Consider the following 21,212-nt stretch of genomic DNA (forward strand, 5'->3'; position numbering starts at 1 on the left):
GTGGGGAAGGGTGGATCGGCTGGGAAATTTCCACTGGGTTTCGCTCCTCCCACGGTTCCGCCGTCAACTCCGCCCCATCCCTCCACCCCCCTGCAAAGAAACCCTTGCCCTCCTCCTCTTCCGCCCCCCAGCCTCCCCACGTCACTTCCCCTGGCCCCCTTCCTCCATTCTCGGGAGGCATGACCGGGGAGCGTAGTGGACGGAAGTCTCCACGGGGGTCGGCGGCCGGGTGGAACACATCCTCCCGACTTGCGACCCGAAATTAAAACTGATGGTCGTTTTTAACGTTAAACCGATGAAAAGTAAAACTAGGTGGCCGACGAGAATAATTAAAAAAACAAAAGAAGAATGGTTGGGTGGAGAGGATTGAACGAGTGAATGAATGGATGGCAGGATGGATGGTTTCTGGGAGAGGAGGTAGGGTTGGGAGGGGGAGAGAGTAGGTGGAAAATTGAAAGTCCAAAAGTTTAAAACAAAATCGTTTGCCTGGCTCGGACGAGTTCACGTCCTTAAAATGCGTGAGTTAAGTGTTCCCATCAGTCTTGGGAAATTAATTAGGGAAGTATATTGTCCATCGAAAGATTAAATCTACACATGGAATTTTAGTTTCTTAAGTTAGTTTTAAATTATCCATTAAATTATATTAAAATCCATTGAACTACAGCTGAAATGGAAAGAAATATATAAGGGTATCATGCGGCTAAATTTTTATTCCTGATGAAAACTAACGACCGTATTTGGCCATATTGATCACTATAAAACTAGCCAATTATCAACCATAAAGCTGCAATAATCACTTCAAATTAGCCAACTATTCCTCTTCATGTAGTCTTGTTTACATTTTCCATCAAAAACTTCACGCAACTCTTGATTTTTGAAAAATGTGGTAAAGTATGTTAGCTGGTTTTAGTTTAAAAATTGTCATAAAGGCATACTACATTAATGTAGGCAGGAGAAAACTTTCAGTACCAATTATTTACGAAAAAGATCCAACAACGTTATCAAATATTATAATATGTATCTTCTACTCCATTAAGATTACTGCACGTTTTGTGTGCAACAATCCAGCTCACTTTTGTGATTACTGAAATACAATATTACCTCTAATTTATCCAAAACCTTAATTTTTTTGTATTTCCAAATTATTCAAGATAATTAGCACTCTTCCTGGATTTGAATATTAGAATTTGAGCATTTTGCAATCAAGTTTAGTCCTTAAGCTTTGGGTATACATATGAAGTAATACTACTTTGCCGTAAAAGAGAAAATATTTACTTTTATTTTTCATAGTAGCCAACAACTTCATCCATCAGTAGATTGAATTGTGGTAAAAATCAGAAATACAGAAGTATTTGAACGGGTATCGATGACCAAAAACTCATAAATAAGAAAATAAAAATTAGGTTACACACAAATGTGTTAGAACAGTAATGAGGCCAACCATGAACCACAGGGCGAACACTCTTTTTTAACGGAGATATGACTATCGATGGATAGGGAAAAAATAAATGGGTAATAAATAAATACTAGTACACAAATATGCACATTCATACAATGTATATGAACCAAAAAAAACAGCAAATGAAAATAATTTTTAAATCATGCCTGCATAACTACAATTACCCTCGGGGTTACATACAATAAGCTTAGCTAATATGTTTTATATATTTATATATACCCTGCAAGCCACCGCTAGGGTGTGTGGCAGGGATGAATACACATCAGAATAATTTTACCCGGACTTGACCCTACCTCCATCGAAAATTATTTTTCGTCAGAGTACAGTCCCACGCTCGGAAGCGTGTAAATTGACAAGGCGACGACGGTAAAAAGGGCAAGAGTGAGAGATGACAGGCCCGGGAAAGGATAAATGGAAGGGTTTTGAGCGACATGGTATGATAATAGGACGCGGACCGTGGAAAGAAAGAAGGGGCAGGACGTGAAAGCAAGCAGAGAAGGATGTGGGGAAGGGCAATGGGTAATAATGAGGGAAAAGGGAGGGGGAAGTAGGACAAATGGGAAGAAAGGGTGGAAAGGGGTGCACGAAAAAGGGTGCAAATGTAAAGAATGCCCTCGAGTATCTCAACGAAACAGTATCCTCCATATGATCGCGATAACAAAAGCTCGAGGAAAGGCTACATCTTGCTTTCTCAGATATTGTTCCTTGACGCATATGACCGAACCAAAGAGGTAAAAGCCTATGAACCCGTCAACAATAAACCCGGGAATAATTACTCACTCACAAAACACTTTATTAATTAATTTGAGTATGCGTAAAATTTAAGATGGATGGGAATATTTAGCGAACAATTATAAGGTTTTCCAAAAAGCTACGAACAAGAAACAAATGGGTACCACAAAAAGTGTAAGATAAAAGAAGACTGCAGAAAACTGAAACGAAGAAGAAATACATGTTCAAATGCAGTGGGCGGATGATGACAGTCAATAATGGAAAAATATACGGATAGAACCAGGTCGCACGAGCCTGGATGAAATATGAAATATAAGTTTCAGAAACAAAGAAAATAATATGTAAACGAAAAAGAATAGGAGACATAGGCTCCGACTAAGATCTAAGATACATGATCAGAGGTGATGAAGTTACTTTTGAATGTAGTACCTTAAAAGACACAAAATCTTCTCATGTAGTTTTGGTGTACTCGAAAACAAGCCCCTCTTCATCTTTGTACCTGGCCTTCCACCCTTCTTACCATTCAGCATCCATAACCATCTATATTTTAACTTGTCCCCATTCTAACATACCCGTTGTACTCTCTAGGTTGAAATTGTTGACTGCCTAGCGCGTGATCTCAAGGAAGTAATTCCAAGTACCCTCAATAATTCAGTGATTACTGTCTTTCTTAAATCGTAGGCTTTCGCAGCTGTTGAGAGATGCAGAGGTAGTTCTCGGGCTGGACTGCGTGAGAGAGACATTTTTTTGGCACAACGCCAAAAAAATGTCTCTCACGCAGTCCAGCCCGATAATATGAAATTCTGTGGCGCGCAATTTAGGCCATTGTAGTCCCTTTCTTTAAGCAAGTAAATGCTCCTTTTTGGTTTCTCCTTTCGGACTCCATGTAGCGAAAACTTAGCATTTACTGCCCTGATCATGAATTCTAATTATGATTTCTATAATTAAGACTTTTTCGGGATTATTTGTCGCTCACAAATCACGAATATTATCGCCACTAGTAGGTGAAGTAACAAGGTGATTCAATGAGTTCAACGTAAAAGAATGAAATAGCGATAAGCAGATAACTTTGTCTTTACCGCGGGTAATAAAACTATCTGTGCTCAAGTCGATAGATGGGACACATGAAATCTCCATCGATCATAACGTCGTTATCCTTGTGTTTGGATGAGAAACCTATGATTTGCTGATCTAACTCTAGTATTTAAATGTCCCTGTCCATTGGCGGTCTGTAAAATGCGCATGGATAAATTCTTTTGGATTGAGGACTTTTAATTGAGCACCAAACGCTTTCCAAGCCATTACCCGGAATTATCTCAGCCCTGCAGACGCAAGATTTTTTAACTGAAATAAAGACACCACCCCATATTCTACTTGCTCTGTCATTTCCGTTAATGGAAAAGGATTTGGGAAAATTTCACCGTCGGAAAAATCAGTGGATAACCAGCTTTCAGCCCCAATAATTATATCTGCGTCTACGCTTTCAATAAGGTGATGATCTTCTGCGACTTTATTTATTAAACTTCGGCAATTTACAACCCATACAGATAATTATCCCTTGACATTACGGTTTTGTGAATTTTTAACGTGGTTCGTCGCCTTATTGATATTGAAACCCTCATAAAATTTTCCGTCCGATGCTATCTGTGTGGTGTTAAACGAACTATTGCTACAATTCAACCTCCCTTCATTTAAAGCTACATAATTTGGAAACGAAGACTTTAGAGACCCACTAATTAACTAACACTCTAGAGACCATGGTTTAAATATAAAAAAGCCCTGCAGTGCTCGAATATCCTATCCGCTCCACACTTGACGGCCTCAGACGTGTAATGAACACCAGAAGGTTCAGGGGATTCATATCCTATTCTCACCCCTTCCTTGTTATCGTAACATCCTTCCCTCAATCACAGTGTTCAACATGCTATCACCAATTCATATGCTTTGTATCCATTTTTCCAGCATTCTTATGATTTCTCCCAACAATCCCCTCTCCTCGCTCACCACACGAGTACGTAGAACTTAATTTGTTTTCCTTTCTGTCCAATTCCCTTTCTCCACACTCACATTTCAAAAGCCTCCAGTCTACTTCTATCGCCCTGCTTCAATGGCCACGCTCCCACGCCGTACATTACTACGCTCCATATCAAAGCTATGAAGAGCTTTTTTAACATTCATACTCATCGTCCCAGTAACCAACTCTCTCCTGCTCGTGAATACCTCTTTGCTTAGAACAATTCTTCTCCTACGTCTTTAACACTTTGGCCATTTTGGTCCATTCGAGATACGGAAATTGTTCAACCAAGTCCAGTTTTTGACTCCCTGTTATAATGATGAGATTAGCCTTTCTCTTCCTGGAAAATCACATAATCTTTGTTTTATTTATATTTATTCTCATCTCATATCCATACTGAGTTTCCAATTCACTCAGCAACGCTTGTAACCCCTTGGCTGTCTGACAAATTAGAGTTTAGCCATCAGCAAAACTAACAGACTTTACGAATTCCCCTCCAGCTTTCATTCCTACCTACAGTTCTTCCCATGACTCTTTGATCATTTCCTCCACATATACGTTGAACAGCACCAGTGATGATGGTCAACCCTGCCTTACACCTCTTCCTAATACTGACCATCCGGACTCTCCGTCCCCCACTTGCCCCTAAGCAGTCTGAGACATATACAGGTATGGATTATGCTCCTATCCCTCCACTCTATTCCTATTTTCTGAAATATATGCATCAATATTTCCAAACTCACTCTTAACAAACGCTTTTTAAAAATCTACGAAACAGAAAATTACGTGCTTATTTCATTCTACATTCCTACCAAATAGTGATCGCATTACTGCAACGACATCACGGATTCCTAAACCCAAACTGATCTAACCCCAAGTATTTATTTGCCTTGATATCCAGCCTTTTGTTGAGGATCCTTAGCATCACTTTAGCGGAAGGGGAAATCAAATTTATAAATTCCAAAGAAACTGCGGGAGATGCCACAAACTCTGAACACTCTGAAATTGTTGCATCAAATTTATAATTCGGTAGTTCTAAAATTATGTAGCCCTTATCCTTTTTCCGAAAAGGAACTAACACTGAGATCTTGCAGCAAGATCCCTTCCGCATATACGAGTGCCAATCAGTCCATAGAGACTCTTCCTACCGCATTTTTCAACCTTTTATTAAGTCTGCAGTAATATCCTAACTGTTGTCTACCCTACGGTACTGTGTTGTTTCATCTCCCTTAGAGCCCTGCCTATCCTATCGTCGAGTGTATGCCTGTACCTAAGCTATCTTCATATGATCCTAAGGCTTCCGCGACGTCTATTTAATGAATTCATTCTTCTTTCGGGAATTTCCGTCGCGTAGGTGAGTTGATGGACAACTGTTTCGCCCCCAGTCCTGGAGGCGTCTTCAGGTCGAAGTGACCTAAAGACTTCTCCTGAAGACGCCTCCAGAACTGGAGGCGAAACAGTTGTCCATCAACTCACCTACGCGATGGAAATTCCCGAAAGAAGAATGAATTCACTATCTTCATCTACCCCATATTCTCTTTCTATGTCTAAGATTGTTGCTCGAAGGTCTTCAACATACAATTACTCTATATATTCCTTAAATCTCTCTTATACATTTTCAGTTTCAACTATTACGAGGGTACTATTTATATTTTAAGCCTAATAATGTTAAGACTTTGAAAATGTTGAAAATGGTTTTATTGTTTTTAGAAGTATTCTTCATGATAATCAATGCGCTCGAACCGATTTTTGTAACACTTTTTCCACTCCGACTGAGGTACCTCCAAAACATGGTTTTTGAATGGATCAACACCTTTACCACGATAATTCATTGATGGCAGAGGTTAAGTTCCCAGAAATGAAAATCACCTTAGAGACGGGTAGGTATTATTACCAAGGTTAATATACATGTTTATTCCTCCAAAATATACTATTGCTCATAATATATCCGAAAGCCATTGTAGTGTTCCCTATAAAATAAAATGCATATACTTCGAATTTAATTCCCGACGGCTCAGTCCATTCACGTCTCACAAAGTTTTCTTTAATCATCAGGCTTATGTTATCCTTTCATACCTCATTCGTTCTGCATAATTTAAAATTAAATGAATTTTTTATAACAGGAATGTCATTTAAAAAAATTATGTTAATGGAGTAGACGGGATTGCATTCAACCACGAATAGTTAATTTACTAAAAAATTGATGCGTTAATAAAGCCGACAACCGGAATTTACTTCAAAGAGGGGCTTTTATAACAGCGTTTCTGCATGCTCAGGATAGTGGACAAGCATACCAGAACCCTTCCTTTCTAGCTAGGGATCCTGACGCCTAAAGCAAAGATTGAGGAAGAATATCTCATTCTGAGGATAGATATTGTTTGGCCATTATGTAATTTACGCTTATCTTACGCTTACAATTATGTGATTGGGTTAAATGGAAGAAGGGACCATTAGGTCTCAATTTCGCCCAAATAAAGACATATACCTATCTTATCACATTTAAATATACGAAAAGTATTGGCAGTTAAGAAAAAATATTTAAAAGTGGCTCGACAAAGAGGGGATTTTAATTGATTAAGCGATTTGTGGGCGTAATATAAAGAAACAAAATTTTTACGATGTGGAAAACCTGATGCACCTAACCAGTCCAAAAATAAACAAAACATGAACATTTAATTCGCGATACTTTTGAGCCCCTAAATAATTTCACAAATCCATTTCGTTTCTTCTGGCCCCGTTTTCGAAGAGATGGATCGATAGGCACTGCCTGCCTAGAATTTCCACTGATAAATAAACAATAGTACCCATTAAAGGTGCTAAATTAAGCCCAGAAAGTTGGCGTAACCCAAACTGAACTGAGGTAGCCCTCCTTAAAATGGATTTAAAATTCGAACTGGTCAGTGCCATGGCAGTCACTTCCAAAGTTGCACATGGTAACGTCAATACTCCCCGAATAGACGAAGGACCACGATGAAGGCCATAAAAGATTCCAAACTCACAAGGGGATAATTTCCACAAGTCAAAATGTATCTGAACTTGATGGAAAACTTCTATGCTTGAAAAACGAAAATTCAAGTCATCACTTTCAGGAGCATTAGGTAAATCATGCCAAGTATTTGTTGCCCAAAGATTGTAGAAATATATCTTGGTCATCATGTACACCCCTTACTTTCAAATAAAGAACCCCAGGAGATAGGAGGAGAGACTGAGCGGAAAACCGCCACGCTGAAGACCAAGTTTAAACAAGCTGATGTGGCAAGTTTTCCCAGAGATATTCCCATGATTTTACAAAGGAATTTCATTTTGATATTTTTTTCAGTGGAAATGGGAAATGTATAACCATCGATGAATGCCATGCCTCTTCAATTGGGTCGTATAATGTACGGAAACATATCCTACCTTCCGACAAAGGGCAGAATGGCAAAGATGCCAAATTTCTCTCATTGCCTCCTTCTTCTCACTTGGGTATTAATTAACATGTATTAGGAAACATTAATAAGCACAAAAATTACGAACGCTACCTCTGTAGGCACCTATTGGTTACATAATAAAATTTGGAAATAAAGACTTCAAAATTTAATTGTCCTTGAGTAACATTACAAGGGCAATGTGCTGTTAATGAGAACAAGCCTTTCCACCGAGCGATATTTTACCCTATCAAAACGGTTCACTGAATGGACTACAACCGCCTCGAACAGGTCTGATGATTTTGCAACATTTTTGAATTCACCCTCGACATCCACGTTTAACGGTAACATTCATCGCTAATGAGAGGTCTGAGCCCCTTCAGTGCGGTCTTCAAGTGGCCTTAGAGCCCATTTGAGTCGGGTCTACCTGGGGTAGGATATGCGGTTATAGCCTCATTCCCAACATGTCTGCGGCGATGACCACAAATCACATTAAGCTCGGCCTTTTACGACGGCATTAAGGCCATTCGCGAGTAGACGTAGCGGAGAAACGCCATTTGCTATGCAGACCTTCGAGGGCAGTAAAACCTGAGAAAGAAATAAGCCCAAACAAATGTAATGCAATGACGAATTCGTCTTCATAAATCTTAATTTGGATGTAAGACTATTATGTAGCTTTCATTTTTTTACGGAGGTGTCTGGGGAAATAGAGAAATTAAAATCACACCAGTGAAATTTAGCTTCCTTTCCGGACCTAATCCCAATTTTATTAGACTACCGTTAAGAAGCGCCAAGTATGCTGACTCAAGAGAACGGACAGCGCGAACAGATATACAACCATATAACTGGGGACTTTTAAGGCCTAAACCTACACCGTACCCCATCATACAACAATAGGTTGGATGCCAAATAAAAACCAGAAAGATTCCGACCACATTGAAACCATATTAGTAGTGATCTGAGTAAACAAAGGATAATTAGATCAGTAGCGTAGTGTACAGATAATTTTTTCATTGGACTCGACATGCACGTCCAACAATTTTTCCTTTACTGTAACAATTCAATACTAGTCTCACATAAAAGAAATGGTTATTAGAAATTAAATACCGTTTTGCATGCAAAATGTCCATTATTCTTCATTATAAAACCAGCCAGATAGTAACTATTCATGACTGGCGTGTACAAAACGAGCAGGGCGCGTCCTATGTGGAATCACGTCATGCCACAAACCCCAGCAATGGCTTGTACTTCATCACGTACATGTACATGCAAATGAGGACTTTGATAATATGTTTTCATTATGTTCATCCCTGGGGATGTTTTTGAGCCTGGAAATGCTGTGCCGTGGGGAATTTCAAAATATTGTTAATTAAAAAAAACGCAACATTGTAAGTTGTAAAAGTATCGTAAAACTACATCAATTGTTGCAAATAGCTTCCCAAATAAAAACTTGTTTAAAGACTAAAGTCGGAGTTATTATGGTTTGGTAAATAAAATGACAATTAACCTTTTTGCATAGTTATTACTTTCTATTACGGAACATAAATACTATAATATATTAATGTTCTCTTTACTCGTATGTTTCCTCAGTCTCACATTTCATCTCACACATAACTTTTAAATTCTCTTATAACTTTAACGAGTTGAACCTCTAACTGTCACCCTTACATTATTTCATTAACAATTTACATTAATAATTTCATTAACAATTTCATCACAAGGTATGTCAACTTAACGAAATACTCATTCATTTTGGAAAGACATTTTCTATCACAACGATATTCATTTTGAATTTTGCATTCTTAAATTCCAGATTGCGTAGCAATGAGAGCGAGTTGAAATCCGGATTAATACCTGACCTATTTTTACGATCCGCGTGGACAGTGACGAGTAATCACGAAAACTGTCGGAAAAATATGATGCATGAATGGGAGGGGGGAGTTTTTCAGAATTCATACTCTTTTTACAAATTGTTTCAGGCTGGCATATGAAGAAACATTGCGTTGATATTGTAGCACATTAGTAAATCAATTTCTGCACATCTGCTGATGTAAATCAACGGTGATTAATCCTAATATGCGATCTGAATTGTTAATATAATTTATTAAACGTTCGAATTCCGAAGAATATTTGTCGATTAATACAATATTAGGATACTTGGATTTCACGGGTGGGAAAAACGCATGGATCCATGGAATACATCTTTAAAGTTGATATATTAATATATTTTGCCTATCCTCTTCTATTAAAAAAATTAAAATGACACTTGAAATAACAGTATTACACAAAACGAAAAATTCCTGGAAGTGCCATACTTCTCATAGTTCATTATAATCAATTGGCGGTCTTCTATTTCTAATTCATATCGATCCGGGTATTAAAAGCTTTTATCTCCTCTTCCAGTACAAGATCAAAAGGGTAAGACCATTAATACCAATACAGATCTTACCCTTAATTAATATTCCTCTCGATAAAAATGCTTATTGGCTGGGGACCACTTGGTGTAGATTTATTTTTTTAAGTAATTCTTTTGGCGTAACTCAACTCATCCCCCTCCACACTGTCGTCATTGACTTCGTCGAACGAACTTCAAAGCGAGTACTTGCCTGATATATACCAACCTTCACCCTATCTTACTTTTTCTTTTCTCCTCAAGATACCACACTCCTCCCAAATCCCTCATTCCCATCCCCCATCCACTTCCTTCCCCTCAACTCCCTCACGAATCCGCCTCCGTCACCTGCGGGAAAGGGGAGAGAGCCCCAACAAATCTTTGAGGACCTAAAGCCAGGAAACCTCCCACGCTCATTGTTTTCTTTTCCTCTTCGTTCGCCAATTAAGTGGTAACATCAATCACGATTTGGCCCCACGGAACAAGGAGAGGGAAACAGACAAAGAAATGAGAGTCCATTCGTATGAGCGGCGGCAGTCGAACCGATAACAGAATGAGAAAATCAGTCGGATATTCAATTTATGGTGTACTTCGGGTAAATTTCTTGTATTGTCCTAAAACAAGTTATAATTTTTAGCTCGTGCCCCAAGGCAAAGCCTGATTGACAATTTTTGACGCACGAACTCGTAGTTAGACGATTGAAAATTGCCGATAATATAAGGCGATTTAACAGATGATCGCCAGGAATTAATAAAGGTTCCAATTGTAATCATTATGGCGTTATATTTACGTGCCAATGCGTAAACTTGTTAGCATATTCGTAAACAGCAAGGAATCCAACACGCATTCTGGTTAGTGCATCTTGTTCGTGACTCTCTGCACCTTCCCATTGATAATGCAATACTTCTCTTTTACGAACTACGCAAGTCTTTCTCAGAAAACGTAAACACGACAAGATTGTGCATGGTATCATTTCAAAGCACTCAGCGATGTTTCTTCAAATAGACGAGTCCTATGAAAAACTTTAAGATGTGATTTCAACTCAAATTATTCGAACACTTTTGACATTTTTCCTTAATGAATATGACGAAGACACACGTTCGATTTTCAAGTTTACACGAAGATAGGCCAGATGCATACGGAATTGAAGAACAGATTAATATATTGTGGGATTAATAATTTGCGTTTTGTTAGGAGAGGAAAAGGAATCCATCGTTGTTCAGCCGGCATCCATTCAAAACCTAAACCTCCATCTTAAACGGTTGAATGCCAGTTTAAAAAAAAGAAACAAGTATTCTCTTAACATATACCGTCATAGAAAAGATATGAAATAGTGTGATTTCAAAATAAATTATTTTCCATCGACTCTCATTCTTGGCACATTTACTTCGCCCCTTAAAAATTTACATTAGAACTAAGGTAATATGCTACATCGATTATGGAATTTGCTTCAAGAATTAAAGAAAATATTTAATATATGTAACAACACTAAGGGCGATTGTAGAATAAGAAAGAAATAAAATCTTCTCCTCATACTCGCCACTCACTATTGCTTACCTGAATTGGCGTCCTAACGAAAATTAAATGAGAGATCACTGGATAACAATGACTATCAAATGAATAAGTTGGATAACTAACGTTAAAAAAAGGCGACGTAGACGTAGCCAAAAATATTAAAAAAGAAGCAGTAATAAATTTTTAGAAAGAAATCCTTAAAAATAAATACATTATCCAGGAATATTGAATAAATGTGACAAAACATTGAAGAAAAATCAATTAGAAAGGCACGGACTAATGTCCCGGAGGTGAAACACATGTTAAGAGATACGAAAAGAGAGATAAGAGATAAGAAAAGAAGACGGACATGTACGAAGTATGTAATATGTGAGGCTAATGAGGTAAGCCCAAAAAGAATGTTAGTTTAATCAGTTTTAATCTTTAATGCCCAGACTAATAATTTAATACGAACAGCCTTTTCTCGAATTAATTTCTATACTGTCTATCTCCAACATTCTGTTTCAAAGATGGAGCTTCCCCAAATAAATTTTCTCGAACCTTTACTATATTCTTACTTAATTTTCCTTTGAAGCTACAAATTAAGCTACAGCGAAACTACGAAACGAAGACATTTCCTGGTTCGGTATAACTATAAATATAGCAGAAGAGATACAAACATAACTATCCAGGTGCGAACGTTGACTTTTGACTCACTAATGAAATAGTAGTTAAATGCCTGAATTAATTATAGATACATGGTCGGCAGTTAAGGTAATGTGGCTTCTAAACCGGCTAAATAGCTTTAATAGTCTCTTATTATAGATTAAAATACAGTTCACGTTTAGCTCTCAAATAAATATCCTACACTGGCAAATTCCAAAGAAACTGCGGGAGATGCCGCAACAGTAACTTTTAACGGAGTCATCCGCTAATGTGCATTTCAATGCAAGAATTTCAGAGTGTAAAAATCATTCGCCTTGACTGGGATTCGAACCCAGATCCCTCAATATCCGGTCGAGTGCTTTAGCCACTTAAGCTACCGAGGCGTCATCTTGAACTCTGAAATTTTGGGGCTTTTAAAGGAACAAGATGTTGTGACGAAAAAGAGGGATCTGGGTTCGAATCCCAGTCAAGGCGAATGATTTTTACACTCCGAAATTCTTGCATTGATCCTACACTGGATTAAAAAACATCAGAAATGAACATTTATTCAGTACGTAATTTTAACATACACGATCGTGGTCGAACGGGTTCGTTCATTAAATCGTGAGAAGAGAAGTCCAATAAATGTGGGCATTATCTATGAAACTACACGCGCATAGCCACAATATTTTGCAAGGTTATTCATTTTTGTGGAAAGAACTTACTCCCTTAATTCAGTCAGGAAATACAAACGTGCTTTTTAGTGCAAAGCAAGATAAAGTATAACCAAAATGAGAAAATTTGAATGTTAATATTCTTTAAGAATGAACGAATATGAAAATTCTTTCACCAATAGTGAATGAAATCGAGGGATCATGGGGATTCGAATGTTCAGCCAAGCATGCGACGCATTCTGTCGAGGGTGAGGTTCAGAGCTGGATATCCGTGAAGGCACAGAATAAACCCATAAACCAAATAAACGGTCTCCAGTTCTAATGACTTATTATTACGACGAAGATGTTTTTTGCAACACAAACAGCGATTACCTCTCGCTGTAAAGGATTACCGAATATCATTCTTCCTTTCCCTCACCTTTTTTTTCTACAATATTTGGTTTTCTCTATACATCGGGGACATAAAGCAAATGACTTGCCAAGTCTGTGACGGCCTATTTCGAAATCAAGCGATTTTACAATCATCTCTCTAATCCGATTTTAAAGTTGCAACAGATCAAATAGGACCATGGATAGGAAAATTAGAATAATTACGAGTAGATGTAAGGAGAAAGTGGGCACTGAAAACAGAAAAAAACTGCGTGGAGCCACTAAACATTGTTAGCCATAGTAATTTCCCGTTATCATTACCGGAACGGTTATTATTGCTTTTAACTTTTATGAAAATGAAATTCATGGTGACCGGAAAACAATACAGTGGCAATCAACCCGAAGGAAAACTCGTAATGATCCAATCCCTACGCAACGGAAAAAAATCAGACATTCAGGGCATAGGGGCCTGATCCATTACCAGTGTCATTCGCAAGTTTGCACTGAAGTCAAATTTTTTAACAGTCACGCTGATTACATCTTTAGATGACTTTGTCCATCAAACATTAGTGACTATTTGAACATTGGAACCAAATAGCCAGTCTCCCGACGCTGGCCTATTAAAAGTCTGGCCCAAAGATCTTCCATAAAATATTGCTTGCGAACAGAAAACATTTTGCAAAGTTTTATACGGAGATCCATTAATTCACGATGAGAAATGCCATAAAACCATTCTTCGAACATCCCTTTGACGGCAGAACCATATAATTATCGAGTAAACGGAATTTTAAGGCACCCTAGCCACATTCAAACTACATCTGACGCGTCGGCGAAAAATAAAAGAATCGAGGAATAAAGAGAGAGATGAGTGGAGTCTCTGGGATAAATAGGAGGAAAAAGGGAAAATAGCCACATGTTCCCGATTCAGCTGTTTTACGAAGGGGAGCCCTGTGTCTTTCTCCTCCAGTTGCCATGTCCGGAATGAACTGGCGGCTCGGCGCGGGTTCAAAAAAAAAACAAGATTCTAACAAGGGAGCAAATTCTAAGGCTTATGGCATGTACAAGGCAGTAATGAGGAGGCTTCATCATTACCTTACGCTTGTCTTGCAAACTTGTATCATTTCTTCCTTGGATTTTAAGGAATAAATACACTCATTTCAGGGTAAAAAATAATGGAGAAAAACAAACTTGAGGAGATACCAACGTGAGAATCATCACCACAGCACCAGATAGGAAATAGGTATCAGTAATATTTTGCGCAATATTTTATTTTAAGTTAACGTAAGAAACCATTCATTCATCACTTTTAAGATTGCGAATGATAACCTAAAACTAGGCCCATACGTAAGGTACTAGAGAGCTAACATTTGAAAAAGGACAGTTTCCGATTATTACCTCAGTAACTAGTACCGAAAGTAATATTTTTAAAGGTTTCAAATTGGAAAGTTCATTTCTGGAAAGTATCGCTGGAGATGATTCATTTGGAAAACTGAATAATGGAACTACTGAATTAACTTTTGGCAAACGGCTGAGCAAGAGGATTTTTCTATGACAAACTCGGATCTGTCCCATGACTTCAATTAATTTAGAAGAACGCAGCAATAAAAATACAGCGCAATATTTCTGAGGACCTGTAAGTACCGAAATGACTCAAATATGATCTCTTGAGAGATGATTTACTTGCATACGAGATACAAGGATTCCTTTAAATTGGATTAATTACAATAATAACAAATCGCGAGTTTATAATTTCCGATCAAGAGAAATGTTTGATAGTTTAAAAATTTTTTTGATTATAACAATCAAGAATTGCTTCATATATGCGCTTTCACATAGGAAGATGACACAAAAATTGGTATGCTGAGCACGAATACTAATTCCGAGAAAACGAAACTTCAAGAATATGCACAGAAATTATTATTACTATAAAACGATAAAAATCACCTACCTGAGCGATGACTCTGTGTACTATATTTTCCATTATTACATGCCTCATCAAGGGAAAAAAATGGCATCACGCACCTCCAAAATACAAAGTGAGCAAATGGGTCAACTTTGATGTAGCTCTTCTATGTTTTTCATATGCATTTATCAAATTAAAATGTCTACAGTTATGATTGAAATATATTCCTAGTTGGAAATGAAAAACGTACATTAATGGTGCATTTGTAAGATATAAATCTAGTGAGAGCGATGGAAGACGCCTGTCTTAGCTTTTTAAGATAACTTTAAAGTGTTTTCGCCGTGTTAAAAATACTCAGAAAAAGTGAACGTAGGCCTGAGGCGCGGAGGACAAGAGAAAACTGCAAAGAACTATAAGTTTTTAAACCAGCATGAAATGAGATACGAAAGAAACAGCCACTAATTTTTCCCAATAAATTTATAATACTGATTTCCTAGGCTACGACACTGACAAGCATCATTTAAAGCGGATATCGTCAAAAGGCGCAAGCACGCCAGAAATAAAGGTTCGGTTTCAATTTGGATGATTTGAATATGTTTTCCACACATATTAATCGTATCGACGTTTTGCTTCAACAGCGGCTGACCTTGTTCTTCATTCTTCCTTCTCATACGTAACAACCGCCCGCCCACCCTTCACATATGTCTGCACCCCTACACCATCTCCCCAATCTTTTTTTCCCCCTCTCCATCCCCAGGGAAGATCGAATAAACAACAGAGGAGGATCAGAGGCGGTCACGTGACGATGTTTATGGCCGCAGGCGGTGGTTGTTAGCCGCGAGAGGAAATGGAGCAGGGATGAGAAAGGGGAGGGTGGTCCTGCTCTGTGAAAGAAGAGAAGGAGGGAGAGAGAGAAAGAGAGAGAGAAACCCAAACCAAAAGAGGAAAAGGGAGGGAAGGGTGCGAAGTCAGACAGAGGGAAAATAGAGAGAGAGCAGGAGGTTTTATGGGATTTTCGGGTGCAATCGAAGAAAGAATTGTTGTCACCGAATCTGTTGACAGGATCCCCATTATTGATCACCGGACGGGGATTGAGTGGGAGCGAAAGAGGTGGGCGTGTGCGTGAGACTGTGGTTGAAGGGAGGCTTTGGAGTGAGAGAGATGCACAGGGGGGAGGGAGAGAAACCCACGGAGGAGGGGAGATAAAGTAGAAAGGGTATACCGTAGAGAAGGAGATGATTTTGAATGGAGTGTGAGGGTACAAAAGGGAAAAGCTGATCGTTTTCTAGGAAGGAAGGCCGTGGAATCGTGTATAAATAAAGGGTTGATTAGAGTAATGTTGTCTGAGGAAATAGCCAAAAGCTAATCCTAACGACGTTTCATCCACCGAATCGTTTCCTTTAAAAGGTACATTGCATTATTCTAATCATCGTGTTTTAACCTCATAAACCATAAAATGCACAAAATGTTGATAAAAATCAACAGATTTCTGAATTTATCTGTGAATACCATTAGCAATTCAGTAAAATAATATTGCAGCATTTTGGTGGATGCAGAGAATTTTGATTGGCGATAAGATATTGAAGACTTTGATAGAGGGTAGAACGTTAGGCAATCGATAAAGGGGTAGGAAAAAAATAGGAATGTTTCACTGAATTAAGGGAGGAAGGAAGCATATGGAATCAAAGAAGAGTTAGTTGTACTGTCGCATGTCACGGTTGTTGTGTTAGGAGAGGTAAAAAAATGTAGCTGCGTTCAGTCTGGTTCCATCCAAACCTTTAAGGGTACGGCATCAATTAATTGTTCCTAGTAGCACACTTTATTTCCACTAGATAACGTCAAGCCTGAAGGTGGCATTTGGATGTTGAAAACCGGTTTCAAAAACCAATTACAGAGATAAAAATGAATCTAATATTTCATTAGTTTCCGCTCCAACCATATTATTAGATATCTCTTTCAGCACCTCATATCCATGCCCATTTTCATAATATTCTCGGTTTAGCACGTTTTAGATCGTATTAAAAATTGTTTGAAAATGGTTGCAAGATGATTTAAAAAGTTCCCTAGGGCGTATTTACACTGAATCGCCATGATAAAACAAATTTGGTATTTCATTTTCAACATCAATTACTTCATATAAAAAATCAAATTAAGATTCATTAAATCAAGTTTCAGTCGGCTGAATGTATCCAGTGCATTGCATCAATTACAATAAATAATTAGAGATGATTAAATATAAAAAAATAATAAAGTTGTGCACCCGATTTCGCCAGTTAGCGTTTTAATAGAAACGATAATTTACAACCATATTTGTTCAATGAAGCCTCCACGTTCCAAATATTTTCTTTAATTTTTTCATACGTATCATCTCTTCTTCCCCTAATGAAGCCGTAAATTTCGGAATCGTCCTAAAGAAAAACGGAACGTATTAATGAACACTTTTTTCCGTGATATTAGATAGCTTAAAATTGCACCCAGGACTGAAATTAAAAAGGATACTTAATTGCAAACTGTTTGATTATACAAACTACAAAGGAGTGAACATATGCAACTCAGTAACAACAGCGGATAGCGGCATCGCCCATTATGACCAAGCACAAATGATAATTTTGTGAAAATAAACAATGTTGTCATTATGTTTAAGATTGGAAAACTCACATAGAAATTAATCACGACATGCTCTCTCTTTATATCATTACGTCGCTGTTTATCACTTAAGCATATTCAGACCGGATATTTTTACAGCTAGTCTAACAGATAGGCACCATTCCTATAAGATACTTTTCTTATTCACCGAATCTTCAAAAAAATAAATACTTGAAATATCCATCTAGAGAATATACACAGTATCTTCGGAACCAATTCCGGCAGCCTTCATTAAATATTGGCGACAAATAACATTTAAAGAATTTACGATGAATTTTAACAATTTATTAGTCAGATAAATAATTTCACGTAATGTAAAGTCATAATAATAATAATGAAAATATATATATTGTGGCGAGATATAGAGTACATAGGTATCTTCCACCAAACCCCTAGCGACGCAAGGAAAACATGAATCAAAATACATAAAATGTTTTATGAATAAGGTTATTAACGGATGATTTGACGGAATTGTTAAAATAATCTTGGAAAAAAACTTCACTGCTTGAATTTGCGAGTTTTTCGTAAAACACAGCCGCATGATGAGTTACTATTTATAGTTTGTTGTTGCATAATCTTTCCAGGCATGGAAACTCGCGCCTTAAGTGATTTCAAATAACAGTGAAGATTTATTCACTATATTTAAATTCCCCAACCGCCAAATTTTATGCATAACAAATTTTGGAAAGGTCGGAGGCGAAAAAATATTGAAGCGTACGGAAAGATAAGATCAAATTCATAGAATAATAGTTCGTAAAGCGTTAAACACAAAATAAGAAGAATTATTGAATAATCTAAATTTAAACAAAACGTCATGAGTCAGCATAAATGAGGAAGAATCATTTCTCAAAATAATATCTAATTTCCACTAGAAAAATATTCATTAGTAAAATCGAAAATCTTTCAGGCAAGTCATCCGGTATGGCCGAAAAATCACTCGCAGACTCGTAAAACGTAATTTAAAAAACCTACCTCAGGTGAAAACCATTAAGGTAAGATGTAAAGCTTTTCAAATTTTCGCATTTCAGGAACATCTTTAATAGCAATGGGATAAATATTCTAACAAAATGCCAATAAAGATCAGAAATATAACTATATGACGGTATTTCTACGTAAATTAATTTAACTTTTCATTCAGGTCAAATCATAATTACCTAATCTATGTCGTAAATAAAGGATGATGACGAAATTTAATTTAAGCTATTGCGTGCCAAGTTATTCAAAGAACAAAAAAATTGCATGCTACTAGTCATTAAAAAACGTAATTTCTTGTAACAGACCTGCATAAGGATACGCATTTAGGAATTTATTTATTCCAAAAGCAGCGAAAAACAAGATATGCGAGCAGAAAGCTCATTGAGATCGTTTTCACTGGAATGAAGATGAATATTCAGCATTCCAATTTAGTAAAATCATGACATACGTAGAGCTAGCATGGCCACACTGGGTCTATGTTGTAAACATTTACACTTAAAGGGGGAAAACATGCTGTTTCTATCGTGAAATGAAAACACAAAGATGTCAATTGGTGGTATTGCCCCAAGGGTTATTGATTAATGGGATAAATTATGATTATAAGCATGCAATTGTTGTTTACGAAATGCAATATGCTCAATTGACCTAAATACTTGCATGATCCTTTGAAATCCTAGGAAGTTCGCCTTAAGAATAACATTCTGCGAAGGTGTAATTGGAATATCAGGTATGAATATGAGATAAATATTCGAGTATTAATGAAGGTGGTATATTTTTCAAAAAGAATTCCCAAAACCTATTGCATCAACTAGCACAAATACGTATGGTAGCTTGTATTTTTCATCACTATATTTATAGAAACCGAAACTACTATATGGATATCCTTATCCCAGTCCTTTCAAATTATGGTATCCTTAAGTTCATCATAGGAAAACGGAGTGATAGACGATTCAGTGACTCTTTCAATGCATCGGCAGGCTAATTTCTTTAAAAAAAATTAAAACATTTTTCTAAGCGAAAAGATAGAATGAAAATCACGTTCAACTGTTCTGTACCCCCTTCATCCTGCTCGGCAGCATAGAACTTCTGAAATACGGCAGTATTTTTAGTATTAAAGTCTCTCTTCATCCCTTTGGGCTTTACACGGTTCGGTACCAAATCCTCCCCAAACCGACACGCTCTACGAGGACACTAATTCTAGTTCGGATGGAGCACTGAGACCTGGCTCATTTCGCATGCACTCCTGCTACTCCCTACCATCACGTTAATTCAAACATAACAAGAGCCTGAGCCAGAATGATGCCTTCCTCTTCCCTTTTTCGCAGTTAAATCGGGGAACTTTGAGGGCAATGTACTGTGGTATCACTGCAAGAATGCAGTTCCCTTCAATGGTATCAACATCATTTGTCTCGCAAAAGATTTTTATTACGAGATACTAAGCGGTTCATTCAATTCAAGGAACATAATCAATAAGTCTAGGAATTGGACGACTAAATGAATAACGGAAACTTCTTTTCAAACAAGCAAGGCTTTTTACTTCAATTGCACCACACCATCTCCATCAATAAATATCTTTCAAATTACAAAGAGGGGCTCGTCATACCACAATGAATTAGTTTGAATTCCATCAAAAATATCGAAAACGTTCATAAATACATAGAGTATGCAAAAAATCTATCAATATAAAATGACTTTGGATTACCCACTTAAAAGAAAGGATCCATCAAAATAATTTTCATTCGGGGATATGAATGGTTTAAACAAAGTAAAACCTTCATATTGATGAACTGCAGATAATTATGAGTCTATTGACCACTATTGAACATCGTGGTGATTAAACAGAGGAATTATTGAACTTAAAGAGGATTCGAAGTCTCAAAATAATGGCTGAAAACTTTTGAGAAAACTTAAGTAATATTATCTTTAAGCAATAGCTCCATGAAAAATGTTCTCATCAAGGAAAAGTGAACTTTATTGCACAAGGAGCATTCTTGTATGACGGCAGGTGATGATTCTTACAATCTGTTTAATTTTCTAAAAGGCCAATAAATGGATTGTTTTGATCATTAACAAGAAAAATAATAGAGAAAATGTAAGCTAATATAAAAATAAAAATTACGAAACTCTAGAAGAATAGGCATTAAAAAATATCCTCGAATAATAAAATTCAATTTGTATCTCGATTCAGCTAAGGTATTCTACGATGTGCAAATAATCGCTTCTCCAACATAAACGTTGGCTCATCAGGGAACTAAGAACACCCATCAACCACAACCCTAACCGATCGTAAAGTCCCTACCTACTTCAGTTACGGCGAGGTAAATCATTTTGAACAACGTAGGAACCTTCGCAGTTAAGCGCATAAAGCTCACTCCTCTCCTGAGGGCGATAAATAACAGAGTGCGAATAAGCTTAGACCTTAGGCAAGGGCTAAATTTTTAACAGAACGGCACAAGTAAATGTTTACTAAGTGTACCGAAAATGTTCAAAAACAGTAACATG

At 37.3% G+C, this 21,212-nt stretch overlaps 1 protein-coding gene across 1 annotated transcript in view; it reads right to left on the minus strand.

Annotated features, from left to right (window-relative positions):
* LOC139686885 (uncharacterized) overlaps window positions 1–21,212 on the minus strand; it is a 763,875-nt gene that overhangs the window by 228,543 nt on the left and 514,120 nt on the right. The gene's annotated exons all lie outside the window — the stretch shown is intronic.

The sequence above is a fragment of the Hetaerina americana genome, unplaced genomic scaffold (genome assembly GCF_022747635.1).
Source record: "Hetaerina americana unplaced genomic scaffold, ioHetAmer1.1.p SCAF_15, whole genome shotgun sequence".
NCBI classification, from domain to species: Eukaryota; Metazoa; Arthropoda; class Insecta; order Odonata; family Calopterygidae; genus Hetaerina; species Hetaerina americana.